This window comes from Papio anubis, chromosome 11 (genome assembly GCF_008728515.1).
Source record: "Papio anubis isolate 15944 chromosome 11, Panubis1.0, whole genome shotgun sequence".
Lineage (NCBI taxonomy): Eukaryota > Metazoa > Chordata > Mammalia > Primates > Cercopithecidae > Papio > Papio anubis.
Genome location: NC_044986.1, coordinates 13,939,561 through 13,955,038, shown reverse-complemented (window position 1 = coordinate 13,955,038; position 15,478 = coordinate 13,939,561). Strand labels below are relative to the sequence as shown.

Genomic DNA, 15,478 nt, shown 5'->3' with positions numbered 1-15,478 from the left:
TGCACCTGCAGGTGTTTCCTGCAGACGTTCTGCCGGGGAGCACTTCCCCTCTTCTCCCCCAAGGTGACTCCCGGCTGCAGTGTCCTCTAGCGTCTACTGGGTGCAGGGCACTGGGGAGCCATGGGGGATGCTTCTTTGAGCTCGTCTGTACCAGGTACAGTTATAGGGTACTGGGGGTTGCCTAAAAGAATGCTGTGTGACCTGGATGGCTCACTTTTTCTCCCTGGGCCTCTGTGTCTCCAGCCATCAGTGAGGGGCAGGTGTGGGTGATCACCAAGGTTCCTCTCGGCTCTGATGTCATTCATTCTCAGTTGGGTGGAGAGTAGGAGATAATTGCAGCCCTTACTCACTGAACTTTCTTAACTATGCTAAATGCTTTACGTGCATCAGCTCATTGACACCTGTACTATGAGGTTATAAAGGAGTCCGTTGAAGCACAGAGAGGTTAAGTAAATTTCCTGGAGTCACACAGCTAGTAAATTACATAGCTGGGTTTAAACCCAGGCAGTCTGGCCCTGGAGCATGCAGTCTTAATCACTGCATGATTAAGGCTGAATAATGGTCCCCTAAAGATGTCGTATCTGAATCCCTGCAGCTTGTGAATATGTTACCTACCTGATAAAAGGGGCTTTGCAGATGTGGGTAAGTTAAGGCTCTTGAGATGGAGAGGTTCTCCAGAGACATCAGGTGGGCCCAGAGAAATCACAAGGGACCTGCTTAGAGGGAGAGTTGACTGTGCCTGTGAAAAGGAGTTCAGAGTGATGCAGCTTGAGAAAGACCTGACCAGCGACTGCTGGTTTTGAAGGTGGAGGAAGGGCCATGAATAGAGGTGGCCTGTAGATGCTCCCCTGCAGCCTCTGGAAGGAACACTGCCCTGCCGACACCTGGATTTAGCCGATGAACCTGATTGCAGACTTCTGACTTCTAGAACTGTAGGATAATACATTTGTGTCTACAGCACTCCATTTGTGCTATTAATAACTTGTTACTGAAGCAAGAGGAAACTCGTGCAGCCGTGCTCTACTCTGGTCTCCTGGTGGCAAGCCCTCCTTTCTGCATACACATTGGATTTTGAATTCTGAGGGATAAAAACCTCATCTTCCCAACAGAGCCCTCGATGGCTCTTTTACAGTTCAAGAAGCATTTTCTAGAAAGCCTTTTTAAGCCCCACTCCCTTGCCCCAGCTTGCTCTGTTGTGTCACAGGAATGAGGTGGGGGGAGTACAGAGGGAAATGGTCATGGGGAACCCGGGGCCCCCGCCTATGCCCTGCCTCTGTGAGGCTCCATCTGAGCACCCACCTCTCCAGGCATCGTCCTCGGTCCCCTGGGAGTGGGCACCCATGGCGGGTCTGCACTGTGTGCCTGTGCATCTTTGTAGGCTGAGCCTGCAGGGTCAGAGCTGGGTCTAAGCCTGCTCCCCAGGTCCTTGCAGGAACATAAGTGCCCGGGTTTATCTTTGGGAACCAGAGCTGTGCCCACAGCAGCTCCTATTCGGATGTGGATCAGGGTCAGGCCCCCATCACCGACCATGCACCCCAGGCACGCCTCACCCCGCCTCGGCCTCAGCTTCCTGATCTACAAAATGGGTGTCAAACTGTAGCCCTGCCGAAATTGTGTGCTCGTGGGAGAAGTGACGGAAATAACTCTGTGTGTGGCAAGGGCTTTTCGGTACAGCCATCTGTGGGGTCATCTGTGATGTGCGGGCCAGGCGTGTGCCCCCTCAGAATCCTCCCTGGGTCCCCTGACTCCTCCCCAGGAGCAGCCCAATCCATGGGGCTTCCCTTGGCCGCAAGCGCTTGAAGGGAAAGGCGAACACAGTCGGGGTGACGAAGGGAGGAGGCATGTGTTTTCTTCCCAGTGACGTTGGGCCGGTCGGCCCGCTTCTTCATAGCTTCCGTGTCTTCTCCTATGCCATGCGGTGGGGGAGCTTTCTTACGCGTCATTCTGAGGATTAGAGAAAACGGCTGCACAGGCACTGTGGCTGCCATGCTCAGGCCTGCCCTCGCCCCCGACCCGCAGGTCAGCTGCTTCCTGGTTCCAGGGGGCCAGGGGGAGGATCTTAGTGTTAGCTTGAGATCCTGGGCAAGTCCAGTTCTGAGGCAGGGGAGCCCTGTATTTGGGGAATGCTGGCAGGATGGCCTGCCGGCCGGCCCCCTTCTCCCCCTTCTCCCCACTTCCCAGATGGAGCTGAAGGGAAAGGACTCTTCCCTGAGGGAGGCAGATCTTCCCAGGGCCCTTCTGGGAGCTCCCTCCAGTGAGGAGGCTGGTGCTGAGGCTGGGAGGGCTGGTGCCCAGGACCCAGGCTCTTGAGCCTGGATGGAAACTGGGGCCACCTTTGGAGTTCTTGCCACATCCCTGCAGGGCTGGTGCATGAGGGACTGTGTGGTCTCTAAGAAGAGAGGGTTCAGCCCAAGGGTCACCTCCTTCAGGAAGTCTTCCCTGATTCCACAGGCAGGGTTGATTGCGCCTCCCCTGTGTCCCCTCAGTCCCCTCTTCCTCTCATATGGTCACCTGGCATGGGTCAGTGCCACCCACGAGCCTGTGAGTTCTTGTAGGGCAGGGGCCACGTGCCAAGTACCAAGTAGGTCCTCGGTATGAGTCTGCACAGTGGATGGAAGGGGAGGCAGAGCTGAGCTCAGTAAGGCCTTGGTGGGAGGGAAGCATGCTGGGAATGCAGGGTCCAATGGGAGTGTTGAGGGAGGTTGAATCAATGACAAGGAAGGGCCCTTTCAACCCCCAGGTCCTGTGACCCTGTGTGAGATCAGGACTCAGGGCAGAGTAGTGGTGACAGCTCACATTGACTGAGTGCTAACTGGTGCTAACCACAATCTCACGTAGGCCCTAGCAGCCTTCTTAAGAGGATGGTGTCTCCCCATTTTAGGCTTGAACAATCTGAAGCTCAGAGAGGGTAAGCAGCTTGTGCAGGGTCACACAGCTATGGACGGAGACCAGATGTGAACCATGACCTGGCTGACCCCAAAGCTCTTAGGAATTACACTGCATTGCAATGGGTTTTAAAGGAACCTTAGAAGGGACAGTTCTGGCCTCAGCGTTACTGATATTGGGGGTAAATAGCATCCCAGGAAGTGCTTCAATGGGTCTGTAATTTAAGTTCTTTCCATAGAGATACTATCTGGAGCTGATCTTTAAGGACAAATGCCAGCTCTCTAGACCCCAAGGTGAGGCTCTCAGGTCCTGTCCAGGAGCACAAAAAAAATGGGATTCCTTTACCTTCCCCGGGATGTGACTCAGTAGCTCATGGATTCATCGTGAGGACCTGTGGGACCTGCAGACTGGCAGCCCAGCTTTCTCTCTGGGCTCATCAGTGTGGGAGGAGACCTTGCAGGAAGCAGGAATCTCTGGGGCCGTCCTGGAGGCTGTTTCCTACAGAGGCCACAGAGAGGCGGAAGTCAGGGATGGCACCTAGATGTTTGGGCCAAGTGACTGGGTGATGGTGGTGCCGTGAACTGAGGTGGGAGGCCCTCAGGAGGAGCGTGCTTGGGGTTGAGGTAGGTGGGCATCACTAACTCTTTCCTGGATCCAGTTTGGGAGACCTCATCTCTGTGTTGAAATCCTCTCTACACGTGCCTCTGCGCTGTGCTGGTTTTATGCTTTCGTGGCTTCAGACTTTGGGGGAACTTTCTTAGGACCCAGCTCTTGCCTGTCCCTTGAGTCAGCGTCATCCTCGTGGACTGGGAGTTAGGAACCAGGCATTCTTAGGCTCAAATCCCAGCTCAGCCTCTCAGTAGCTGTGTGCCCAGACCCCTTTCCTCTCTGGGCTTGTTTCCTCCTCTGCAAAACAAATCTACTTTACTGTAGGGTCATGAGACCCAGAGACTATGGAGGTGGAGCGTGAAGGCCAGGGCCTGTTTCATCCTAGTGTCTCAGTGGCGCAGGCTTCCCAGGCCTTGTGTGTACACGATCATGTCCACATGGTAATGTACCTGAGTGCTGAGCAGGTTTTGATTGGCCGGGATCTCTACAGAGTTTGTTTAGCTTCTTTGAAATAGGGGATGCAGAAATTCTGGGGAGAGCAGAAGTAATTAGTACTCACAGGAAAATGCAAATATTTTTGTGAGTATCCTATGAAAAATTGGGGTATTTTTCCTGAGCAAGTAGTCCTATTTATTTCTCCAACGGAATTGCCACAGTTGCAGCAGGGGCTGGCCTACGACTGCCAGGAGCGTTTCTCAGGGGTCCACTCACCTCCCTTCCCCTGGCTTTCTCTTCGTCTTTAACCCAGAGAAAACATTATGGGGCAAAAGTGACCAAATTTGGGCCTTGCTGCAAGAAGGGGATTACTCTTGTAGTGAAAAGTCAATTTTTGTGGCCAGACTTTTCTCAACTGTGAAAACCAGAGTGGGCAAAAACATCGTAAGCACAAAAATACGTTAAAAAATTATTTTCCTTGGAAAGAACTTTTGTTTTTTTTCCCCAGTTCTGCTACTTCTTGGGAAAAGACATTTTTAAGATCAATAGTGTTTGAAAGAGGACTAGGGGTCTGCTTTCTCCTAAGAGATGTAGAAGGATAGAGGGAAAAGGAAGGAAGCCCCAGGCGGGGTGGCGTTGGGCAGTTGGGATGCAGAGCAAGAGGGCTTAAAATGGGATGATGGCCCACCTCATGCCTCCTACAGTGCAAGGGCTTCAAGCACATTTTCGAATCGACCCTTACAAAGGGCAGTTGGTTATTAGACCAATTAGGAAACTGTGGTTCAGAGAGGTTGGGGAAGTGGCCGGTGGTTATTCAGCTTGTGGACAGAGGAGTCAGCAGCCTAGCCCTCCCTGTCTGTTGAGAGCCCCTTCTCTTTCCGCACTGCCCTAGAAGGAGGGGCTCTTGCTCCAGGGTTGGGTCAACAGACACAGTGAGATGGGAAGAGGCACACAAAGGGGAGGGGCTGCGCGTACCCTCCACCTTGCTGGGAAGGTGGTCGTATTCCCTTTTTCAGAGCAGAAAATGGAGGCTCAGAGATTTTGGTGTGCAGTGTGGCTTATTTGTTGTTGTTTCTAAGTCCATTTGGAAATCATCTCTTCCCTTCCGGTCCTGCCTCCCCCATCTGTTTATCCATCCATTTATTCATCAGAGACTGATGGAGCTTTTGCTATGTCCAAGCACTGTTCTAGGTGTTTGAGAGTTTGGGATACCCACTCCCATGAAGTCTGCATTCCAGCGGGAGGTGAGGCAGAGACTGGCAGGAAGCAATGAGCAGAATAACTCAGGAGCCACACAGAACGCTTGCTGCAGGGCGATGTGTGCCTGGGAATTAGAAATTAGCAGTAAAAGAAAGGCAGAGGGGTCCCAAGATGGGGGCACTGGGGCAGTGGGTGGGGGCAGGTTGTAGGATTAAAAAGGGTGAGTAGAGGCCGAGCATGGTGACTCACACCTATAATCCCAACAATTTGGGAGGCCGAGGCAGGTGGATCACTTGAGCTCAGGAGTTTGAGATCAGCCTGGGCAATGTGGCAAAACCCGATCTCTACTAAAAATACAAAAGTTAGCTGGGCGTGGTGCTGCACGCCTGTAGTCCCAGCTACTCAGGAGACTGAGGTGGGGTAATTGCTTGAACTCGGGAGGTGGAGGTTGCAGTGAACTGAGATCGCTCTACCACTGCACTCCAGCCTGGGTGACAGAGCAAGACTGTCTCAAAACAAACAAACAAAAAAAAAGAGTAGAGGATTTTCCTTCCTAGTGACAGAAATGTTTTAAATGTTTTGGAACTAAATGGAGGTGGTAGAAGCACAACAATGTGAATGTACTAAATAATACTGAATTGTTCACTTTTTTTTTTTTTTTTTTTTGAGACGGAGTCTTGCTCTGTCGCCCAGGCTGGAGTACAGTGGTGCGATCTCCGCTCACTGCAAACTCTGCCTCCCAGGTTCACACCATTCTCCCGCCTCAGCCTCCCGAGTAGCTGGGACTACAGGTACCCGCTGTCATGCCCGGCTAATTTTTCTTTTTGTATTTTTAGTAGAGATGGGGTTTCACCATGTTAGCCAGGATGGTCTCAATCTCCTGACCTCGTGTGGTGATCTACCCGCCTTGGCCTCCCAAAGTGCTAGGATTACAGGCGTGAGCCTCCGCACCCAGCCTAAATTATTCACTTTAAAATGGTTAATATTAAGTGAATTTCATTTCAATAAATGATTATTTTTTTAATGGTGATCAGGGTCAGCCTCATGGAGAAAGTGAGAGCTGTGCAAAAGCTGCAAGTAGGCCAAAACTGTTAACCCGAGGCTGCTTTCTCCCAAGGAGCAGGAAGAGAATTCCAGGAAGAGGGAGCAGCCAGAGCAGAGAAAATGAGACCAGCTGTACCTCGAGGGCCCAATCCAGCCACTGCCTGTTTTTTTAAATAAAGTTTTATGGGAATACAGCCATGCTCATTTGTCTACACGCTGTCTCTGTGACCCAGAGACCCTATCTAGCCCTTTGCGGAAAAAATCCTCAGGCAGGAATATGGTGTTTGAGGAGAAGAGTGTGGCTGGAATGGAGTGAGTAGAGGTGAGAGTGGGAGGAGATGAAGTCAGGGAGGCAGTATATGCCGAATCATGGTGCCCCTGTGAGACTTCCTGCTTCCTGTGGCACCCCTGGCAATGTTGGGACAGACGCTGGCATCATGCTGATGGGGAAGCTCTGGGAGTGTGTGTGTGTGTGTGTGTGTGTATGTATGTGTGTGGCATAGTAGGGTATAGACATAGCTGAACGTAGAGTCAGATGTCAGAGGACCTAGTCTTGAGACCTGCTGTTTGTCCCTTGCCAGCTCTGTGTCCTCAGTTCTGTCATCCACAGAGCCTGATGGTGGTGGTGATAGTGGTAGTGATGGTGGTAATGGTGGTAATGGTGGTGCTGGTGGCTGTGGTGATGGGGATGGTGGTCGTGATGGTGATGGTGGCGGCAACGCAGGAACGGATTTATGGTGGCAACGATTGGCGGCGTGACGGTGGCGGCGGTGACGACGGCGGCGGCGGAAAGTGGCGGACGGCGGCGGCAGGCGGCGGACGGCGGCGGAAACGGTGGCGGATGGCGGATGGTGGCGGATGAATGGTGGAACGTGGAATGGTGGATGGAATGGTGGATAATGGAATGGAATGGATGATGAATGGATGGAATGGAATGGAATGGAAAGGCGGCGGCGATGGCGGCAGCAACGGCGGCGGCGGACGGCGGTGGCAACGGCGGCGGATTGAAAGTGGCGGTGATTTATGGCGGTGATCCGGCGGCAACGGCGGCGGCGATTTGCGGTGGCAATCAGTGGCGGATTTGGCGGTGACGGTGGTGGCGGGCGGATTTTGCAATGGCAGTGGCGACGGCGGCGGATGATTTGGCGGTAAATCGGCGGCGGATGGACGGCGGAAGAATTTGGTGGTGGCGGATGGTGGCGGTAACGGCAGGCGATTTGCGATGACGGTGGCGGCGAATATGGCGGATGGCGATTTGGCAATGGCAGTGGTGATGGGGATTTGCGCAATGGTGGTCAGGATGATTTGCGGTGGGGACGGCGAGTGGTGGTGGCGGATGGGGAAGGTGGTAATGGTGGTGGTGATGATGGTGGCAGTGGTAGTGGTGGTGGCGTATTGACGGCGGCTGGACCCTGCGGAGGGGTGCCAGGATCCCCAGACATGAAAGACCCCGAATGCTGGAACGCGGGTAGCAGTGTCTCAGTTTGCAGGAGAAAACACAGAGGGACTTAACCAAGGCCACACAGGTGGTATGTAGCAAGGCTTAGATAGCGGTGCAGTGACACCTGCTTACATTGCAGTGAAGATGTCATGAGGCAGTGGATGGTTGTGTCCTGGTGAACAGTGCAACTGTCAGGGAGGGGAGGTAGCCTTTGTGGGGGAGGTGGCCTGGTGTCAGCACTGCCCTCCCTGGAAGGGTTTCCTGGGAGGGACTGTCCCCAGTCTCTCCACCTCTCCTGGGCCACAGCAGAGTGCTCCTTTCTCTCAGGCCCCATGTGCTGGAAGGGGCCCTGTCCCCATCCCCATGGCGACCAGTTACCCAGCCTGGTGTTGGTTTTGGTTTTCCTATTTGAGGTTGTGGGATCCCTCTGGTTGAGGCTGAGGTTTTTCTGCTCTGGAAACCCCAACTGTGTTGTGGCCGTGAGGAGGGGCCTGGAGGTGCTGGCACCTGCCCACAGACCGCAGGCCCCAGATGCCCTGAGCCGCCCCATGCGCCTAACACCATCCAGCCAAGACATTTCAGACACTCATAGCTGAGGACTGCGGCACAGGGAACTTTCTGGGGTCAGGAGAACTGTGTCTTTGCTCCCCATGTCCGCTCCTGTAGAGGACAGAGCCGCTGGGAAGGCTGGGGTGTATGATGCCCCGGTTCCCATCTGCCCGTGCCTTTTGCCCCCGCTTTGGGTGGAATCCTTGAGCACAGCAAGCCCCTGACTGAGCGGCAGGCGGCCAGCAGGCCCGGAAAGGGTTCCAGCCACTCTTGCTGCCTCCTGGCCTGACAGTTCTGGCAGTTGCTCCCTGGCCTGGCTGTGCCCACATCAGAGTGTCAGCCCTATGAATGGAACCTGGGGCTGGATCCTACGCAAGGTCTCTAAAGTGATTCTCCTCATGTGAAAAGAGCCAGTCCCCACCAAGTGGTGAAGCTGGTGGTGCCAGCCGTGGAATGCACCCTTGGACAGGGAAAGGCTCTGTGTCCCCCAGACCACCCCACTTCCCTCTCTTGCCTGCCACCTGGGGTCCTATGCTCAGCTAGGAAAGTGCTGGACACACTCGAAGGCAGCAGGACCATGGCGCCTAAAAGCTCCTGATGCTTCCTGCCCCAGGGAACAGTGGACCGATGCCATCCAGAGGCACTGCACAAGCCCCATCTCGAGAGATTCCGGGTCACAGGTGTTTTGGCAAGCCCTTCATGTTGTTTTCTTCTAAACCTCTCAATCAGGGGATAGTTACGGGGAGCAGTCTCCTCCTGACACCACTAGACCTTGACCTCCCAGCTCCAGCACTTTGGGGCAGTGAAGTAATGGAGGAACTGAGGGCAGGATGAGGACCGAGGCTGGATTCCCTCTGATTCTGGAGAGTGTGCAGAAAGGCTGTGTAGAGGAGGTGCACCGAGTCAGGGACTCAGCCAGGGGCTGGCTATTCTTAGAAGGTGAGAGCCGTGGAGACAGAACGAGACCCTTGGCCTATATCTGCCCCACTCCACCCCTTCCCTGCCTGGCCCACTCAGTGGGCTCCTCATCCTGTGTCTCACCTGTGGGGATCTTAAAGCAAACTCTTGACAGAGGGGCTCTGCACCCTGTCCTGGATCTCAGATGACAAAACTGAGGCTAGAGGGATGGTGCTTTCTCCCACCCCCACCCGAAACCAGGGGCCTGTCTCCCTTTCACAGTGGTTGCCAAGTGCACTGGGTTGGAGAAAGTCCCCTACAGGCTGAGGTCACCTCACATACACTTGGCTGGAGTCATGTTGCTTCTGAAAAGGCTTGAGTCACTTGGTGACGCAGCCCCTGATCAGGCCCTGTAATTGGGATCCTGCCTTGTTCGGGGCTGGATGAAAAGAGACTTAGAATCAGTGAGAAGCCACATGCCTACCTCATCAGTTTCAGCTGGTGGTGTCACTCTGGGGGTGGCAAAGGTGGCAGAACCCAGGTGGATGGAAAATAAGTATCAGTGGAGGGGAGGGAGGAACAGAAGGCAGTAAACACAGGGGTAACCCCTTCTCATCGGAACAACTGGCCGCCTCCACTTTGCCCAGGCCAGATCTGACTCTGAGAACACCCACAGCCTCCCCACGGTGACATTTTCTGGAAATCCAGCCCTGCTGGCAGCACACTGGGAGCTGAGTCCTGAAAGCCCACCTAGGTAGAAAAGAACTGGATGGAGTCTTTAGTCCCGCAGACATCGCAGGCGGAATTGTGACACTGCTTTCCACTCGACTGCAGATGAGTCATCGGCCTTTTGTGGCTGGGAACGCAGTGGAGTGATCCTTCCGCATGCAGTCACTGCGACACCTGAGACCCCCCAGACTGATTCAGTTGAGAGCAGCTTCTCCAGTTTTCAGGGCTTTCCTTCCTCCCCCTCCAAATTCATAGTCGAAAGACCCGATTCATGACATAGTTTGGGTTTCTAACAAATGTGGCCCCCTGCAATAGCATAATGCTGACTTTTCTGAACCACAAGCCAGTTTCTGCTGGGAAGTCCTGGGGTCTCTGTAGCCTGTGCCCCTCACTACCCCGTGTGCTTGTGCCTTTAACCAGCAGTGCCCCCAAACTATTCTGGAAATGGGGGTGGTAGTTTCTGTGGCCCCATTCCTGCTGCCTCTGGTTATGCCTGGCCCCAACCCAGGGGTTTCTGCTCTGAGCTGAGAGCTGGGGTGGCCGTGCCATGTTACCCTGCCCTCTCCATACGAGGACCAGACCCATCGAATTGTTTCAAACTCTAGAGTGACCCATGACATGTGGCCTGGAGAGAAAAGATGAGTTGGCCAATCAGATTTGCTCCTTGAGCCTTTAGAATCAGGATTCCGGGAGATGGGTAGTGAGCTGGGCTGAAGGGTTCTGAAGACATAGCAGCCTCAACAGCTGCAGTTCTAACTACCCAGGATTAGTGCAGACATCACAAATGAAGAGCACAGTCTCCACAAGACCACCCTCACTCCAGGCACCTGCCACACGGTTGGGGAGTCCCAGGCCACTGGCATTTCTGACCATGGCAACAGATTTAGGGATTCCCCTGAAGCTCTCAGGTTGGATAATTCGCTAGACTCCCTCACAGAACCCAGTGCAGCGCTATACTGACAATTACAGTTTTATTATTGCAAAAAGATACCCAAACCAGTGACAGGGAAAGGTGCCCAGGGCAAGGTCTGAGGGTCCCAGATGTGAAGCTGCCATGGATGTGCCACCTCCTGGCACATTGGTGTGTGATTACCAGGAAGCTCACCCAGGCCTCGGTGTCTGGAGTTTTTATTGGAGCCTCCTGGCACACTTGGTGTGTGATAACCAAGAAGCTCACCCAGGCCTCAGTGTCTGGAGTTTTTATTGGAACATCGTTATGTAGGCATGATTGATGGAATCCCTGGGCACATGGTTGAACCCAATCTCTGGCCCCCTGTCTCTCTGGAAGTCTGGGTGATATCACGTGGCTCAAAGCCTCAACCTTCTAATCCCATGACTGGTCTCTCTGGCATGGCCAGCCCCGCCATGAGTCATCTTGTTAGCATAAACTGAGATATGGCTTCAGGGGCCTACCATGAATGAAAAAGACACTCCTGTTACTCAGAAAATTCCAAGGACTTAGAGGCCACCTCTCAGGAGCCAGGGACAAAGGCCAGTCAGATTCTTTATTATACTATGACCAGTTGGGGCCTGTGCAAAGATGTGAGTATGTCCTGATCTGTGGGGATGCCAGGAGTCTGCCCCAGAGGGGTGTGGCCCATGGGAAAACAGGCCCCCACTTACTCAGGGTCCAGAAAGCACGGCAGGTTCACTGTGGATCTTGCCTTCCCGTCCCCAGGGATGACTTTCTCTTCTCTGGGATCTGTAAACAATAAAGGTCCAAGGGTCAACAGAAGGCAAAGAGGCATTCAGTAGACAGGGTGTGTGTGTGTGCACACAAAATAGGTGTGAGACTTGAGATGACTTCTGCCCAACTTCACAGGGAGATGATCAGGGCCTGGGGGAGAGTGGGGGGCAGTGGCCCCTGAGGCCATCTCATTGGCCCGGACCCCTCAAGGCCGCAACTGAGCGGTGCTCTCCCTGCAGTCTCGGTGCTCTCCCTGCAATCTCGCTTAGGCTTTCTGGTGTAGGAGGGGCCTCATACGGTTTGTCCTTCTGCCCCTGTGAGTGGCCTTGTTAACGGCTTTACGGCTGCCAGGCATCCTGCTGTGAGAAGAATGCTTGACTCAAGTCAGGCAGGACGCAGCGACCTTGTAGAGTCAGAGCCCAGGATCACCGCATTCTGGAGCTGGGAGGAATATTTTTCAGTCAACTTTTCCAAGCCTGTGTGTGTGTCTTCAGGTCCTTTTTAGAAGACGTAGACAGTGCAGAAATAACAAGTCAGAGAGGAAGAAATTCCTAGAAAGAGTGGTCGCGTCATCCTTTTGCTCACTGATTTCAGGGACTTTCTCTTGACTTACAGCAGTGGTTCTCAAAGTGAGAGTGCACCAGAATCACCTGCAGAGCTCATTAAGTCACCCATGCTGGCCAGTGTCTGATTCCGTAGGTCCAGGGTGGGCCCAGGAAGCTGCATTTCTAACTGGCTCCCAGCGATGCTGATGCTGCTGGTCCAAGGACCACCGAGAACCACTGACTTAAGGGCAAGAAGGAAGCTCCTTCCAACAAATGCATAGAACCTTCCTTAGTTTCCCTCGTGGAACCTTTCTCTGATCAATCGCGCATTTGTCACCAGGGAGGAAAAGAACATTAGACTAAGTCAGAACAGCTGAGCCCTGGTTCAGGTTATGATACGCTCTGCCTGAATGAGGCAAGGTTCTTTCCTTTCTGGGACTCTGTTTCCGAATCTGTCAAACGGGTTCAGTACTAGGACCTACCTCACAGGGGTGGTGTGGGAATTGAACTAGGTGACGTGTTACTGGTACAAATTCCCTGACTCTGGGAGTATAGCAAAGGCCACACAAGCCGTCCAGGGTCAATTGTTTTGCAAAGGTCTATTCCATCCCTCCCAAGGATGGTATGTGAAGCCGTTGGGCTTAAAGGAGCCCAGTAAGTTAGACCTTAGCCCGTCCAGATCACCACTATTGCTAGTTTTGCCAGTGTCCTTTGGAGGAAGGGGCTGGGCTGGCAGTTCCACTCCACAGTGCCAGGTAGTTACGGGGCTCTGGGGGCTGTAGGCCCCTCACTGCTTGGAACCCATCATCGCTGCACCCCAGCCACATCCCACTGGGCTGACACTGCCACAGGGACAATGCCTTCCTGGAGCTCAGGTGGTCCCACTGCCCTCCCCAGAAGCACCGCACCTCCTCCAGCCTCAGCTTCTCCCTTCCGTTCTCCATGCCAGCTCATTTCAGCCTCTGCCTTGAAAGCACAAACACCACTCTCAGAAACAGCAAAGGCAACAAGAGTAACAGCAAGTCAGTTTCTTCCCCCACCGAGACAGCCTCTTCTCCCATGGCAGTTTTTTGGGGGGAATGATACTTTTATTCTTCCCTGGGGATAGCCACAAGAGAAAGAAACGCATTAGTGTCTCAATAACTCACTGAGACGAGTGCTTGGCCCATGCTTGAGGATCAGTGGCTTTTTATTATTACTTTGCTTCTGCCTTCCATCGGGCACTCCATTCCCTGCTAGCACATGCCCTCCTCCTGTGGGGCCCCCACCCCTTTGTTAACCACTCTCCTTCCTCCTGCCTTACCTCCCCCTTAACACACTTCCCCAGCCTGGCAGGAGGGCACCTGCTGGAGGACATTGCTGGCAGCTGGCAGCCGAGGGAGCCCCCGGGGCTGGAGAAAGCAGGAGTGAGAGTGGGATTGGACAAGCAATGCCCTCCCTAGAATCTGTCCCCTCTAAAGGGCCAGTGGCAGCCATGAGTCAGGGAACACCCCACCTTGCTGTTGTCTGCCGAAAATCTCCAGGTTTTGTCTTGGACTCCTTCCTATGCAAGGCCACCTTGGTCCTCTGGTGCCTTCCCCAGAGTGGGAGCCCCCCCCGATTGGCCCTGGGCCTCGGTCACTGCCATTTTCCCTTACCTGGTGGGGTCACCCTTCTCCATGCAGCCTCCCCTACCTGCCTGGCTACAACCCCAGCTGTCTTGCTCATCTTTGCTCTCTGATGCATGGAATGAGCTGGATGAGGTCAGGAACCACGTCCTCTTCCCTGACTCGTTACTGGTAGCTGGAAGGTAAACCCTGAACAGCAGAGGATCCTTTGGGAAAGCAAATAAAGCCCGAGGCTCCTCGGGACAGGAAATAGCAGCGAGCTAGCGCCAGCAGAAGATCTTGCTCCTGCCTGGGTGTGTGGCTTATTCCCTGGCTCCATTAATTCCTCTCCCTGAGCCTCAGCTTTCTCATCTGTGAATAGGGTCAGCACCTCCTGAATGAGGGCCGAATGTACAGTGCCCAGAGGTCAGTGCTCAGCCCAGAGGGCTGGCAGGGAGGGAGGAGGGAGGTTGTCATTTCTTCCTGCAAGCACTCATGCCTTTACCCAGTCAGCCAAGTAACTTAATGGAAGCTTGTAATTAAGCAAGTGTTAGCTGCACCCCCCCCTTCCCAGGAGCAGGTCTGACCTGAGCTGGGAGAGGGCTGTGGTCCAGACAAGGGGCTCTGCCTCTTCAGGGCAGCACGAGAAGGGACACTAGAGCTGGAGCTTGAAGAACAAGCCTTCTTGGCAGAGAAAGCCACACCTGCAGGGTCAGAGTGGGGGGGAAACGATGATGCATACAGGGTTTGGAGGGGCTGCCAGGTGGCCGGACCTAAAGCATGACTCAGCAGATACAGTTTGGGCATCTACAGTGGACCAAGGAGAAGGTGACAGAGAACCAAGAAACGCAGGTCCCTGACACTACGGGTCTGCTATCAGCGCAGGGGAGACTGATGACGGGCAAGGAAACAAATAAGTGGGAAGATTTCGGGTGGTGATGAGAGTTGTAAGCTGGGGCTGGGAGTCCAGCAGTCACTCTGCACGTAGAGGTTGAATGAGTCCATGAAAGTGGCATGCATTGAGAGAACGGATAAACGGATCTGTAAGCTGATGTGCGTGTTCAACAGAGAGAGACAGACAGACTGACCGACCAGTGCTTCCCACACACTTCCATGGCACGTGGAGACTGGGCCTGCTTCACAACCAAGGTCAGAGAAGACCTCCAGGAAGGCAAAATTCAGGCTAAGACTGGAAATGTGGGTGAGAAACGTTCAGAAAGGTAGGAAGAAGGTGCTCCTGGCAGAGGGAACAGTGAGTGTAAAGGCCCTGAGAGCAGAGGCAGGGAGGGAAATAAAGCTTAGGAAGACGATTACCGAGGCCCTGAACCGGGCCAAGGAGAACGGGCTGAGCCTGTGGGTGGTCAGGCCTGGGAACTAGTCATTCCTGCTGCTGGGACCTGAGCACAGGGGAGGTGGGAGGTGATTGCCCCAGCTCCTTGTAAGCCTAACACCCCTCTCCAGCAGGGAGGTGGGCCTAGGGCAGCTGGGGCCAAAGGACCAGGACACAGGAGGAATTTTTGCAGTGGCGTGACTGGGCCCTGCCCCCTCTCGGGATACAGAGAAGCAATCAAGTCCTATGAAATAATAAACAGTGCCAATACTTCAGTTATCAAATATGCAGCTTCATAACGCTGCAGCAGCTTGAGAGCCAAACATTTGTCTAGACTTGGTGCCCTCTCTGAGGCAGGTTTTGTTTGTTAAGAAGTGAAACCTTCTCCCAGCCCATCTGAGTTATGGAAGGTTGGATTTATTTCATGGGACTTTTAGAGGAACTGGAAGCCAGATGTGAGGTGAGAGGCCATTCTGGGTGCCTGCTGTTATTTAGGGGGATCCCCTGCTGAGAACATCCTTGTATTAACTCCTGTTGCTG

The 15,478-nt window shown here is 53.8% G+C and overlaps 1 protein-coding gene across 6 annotated transcripts in view; it reads left to right on the top strand.

The window, feature by feature from the left end:
* The window catches only part of GRK5 (G protein-coupled receptor kinase 5), a 251,195-nt gene that overhangs the window by 98,663 nt on the left and 137,054 nt on the right, over positions 1–15,478 (top strand). The gene's annotated exons all lie outside the window — the stretch shown is intronic.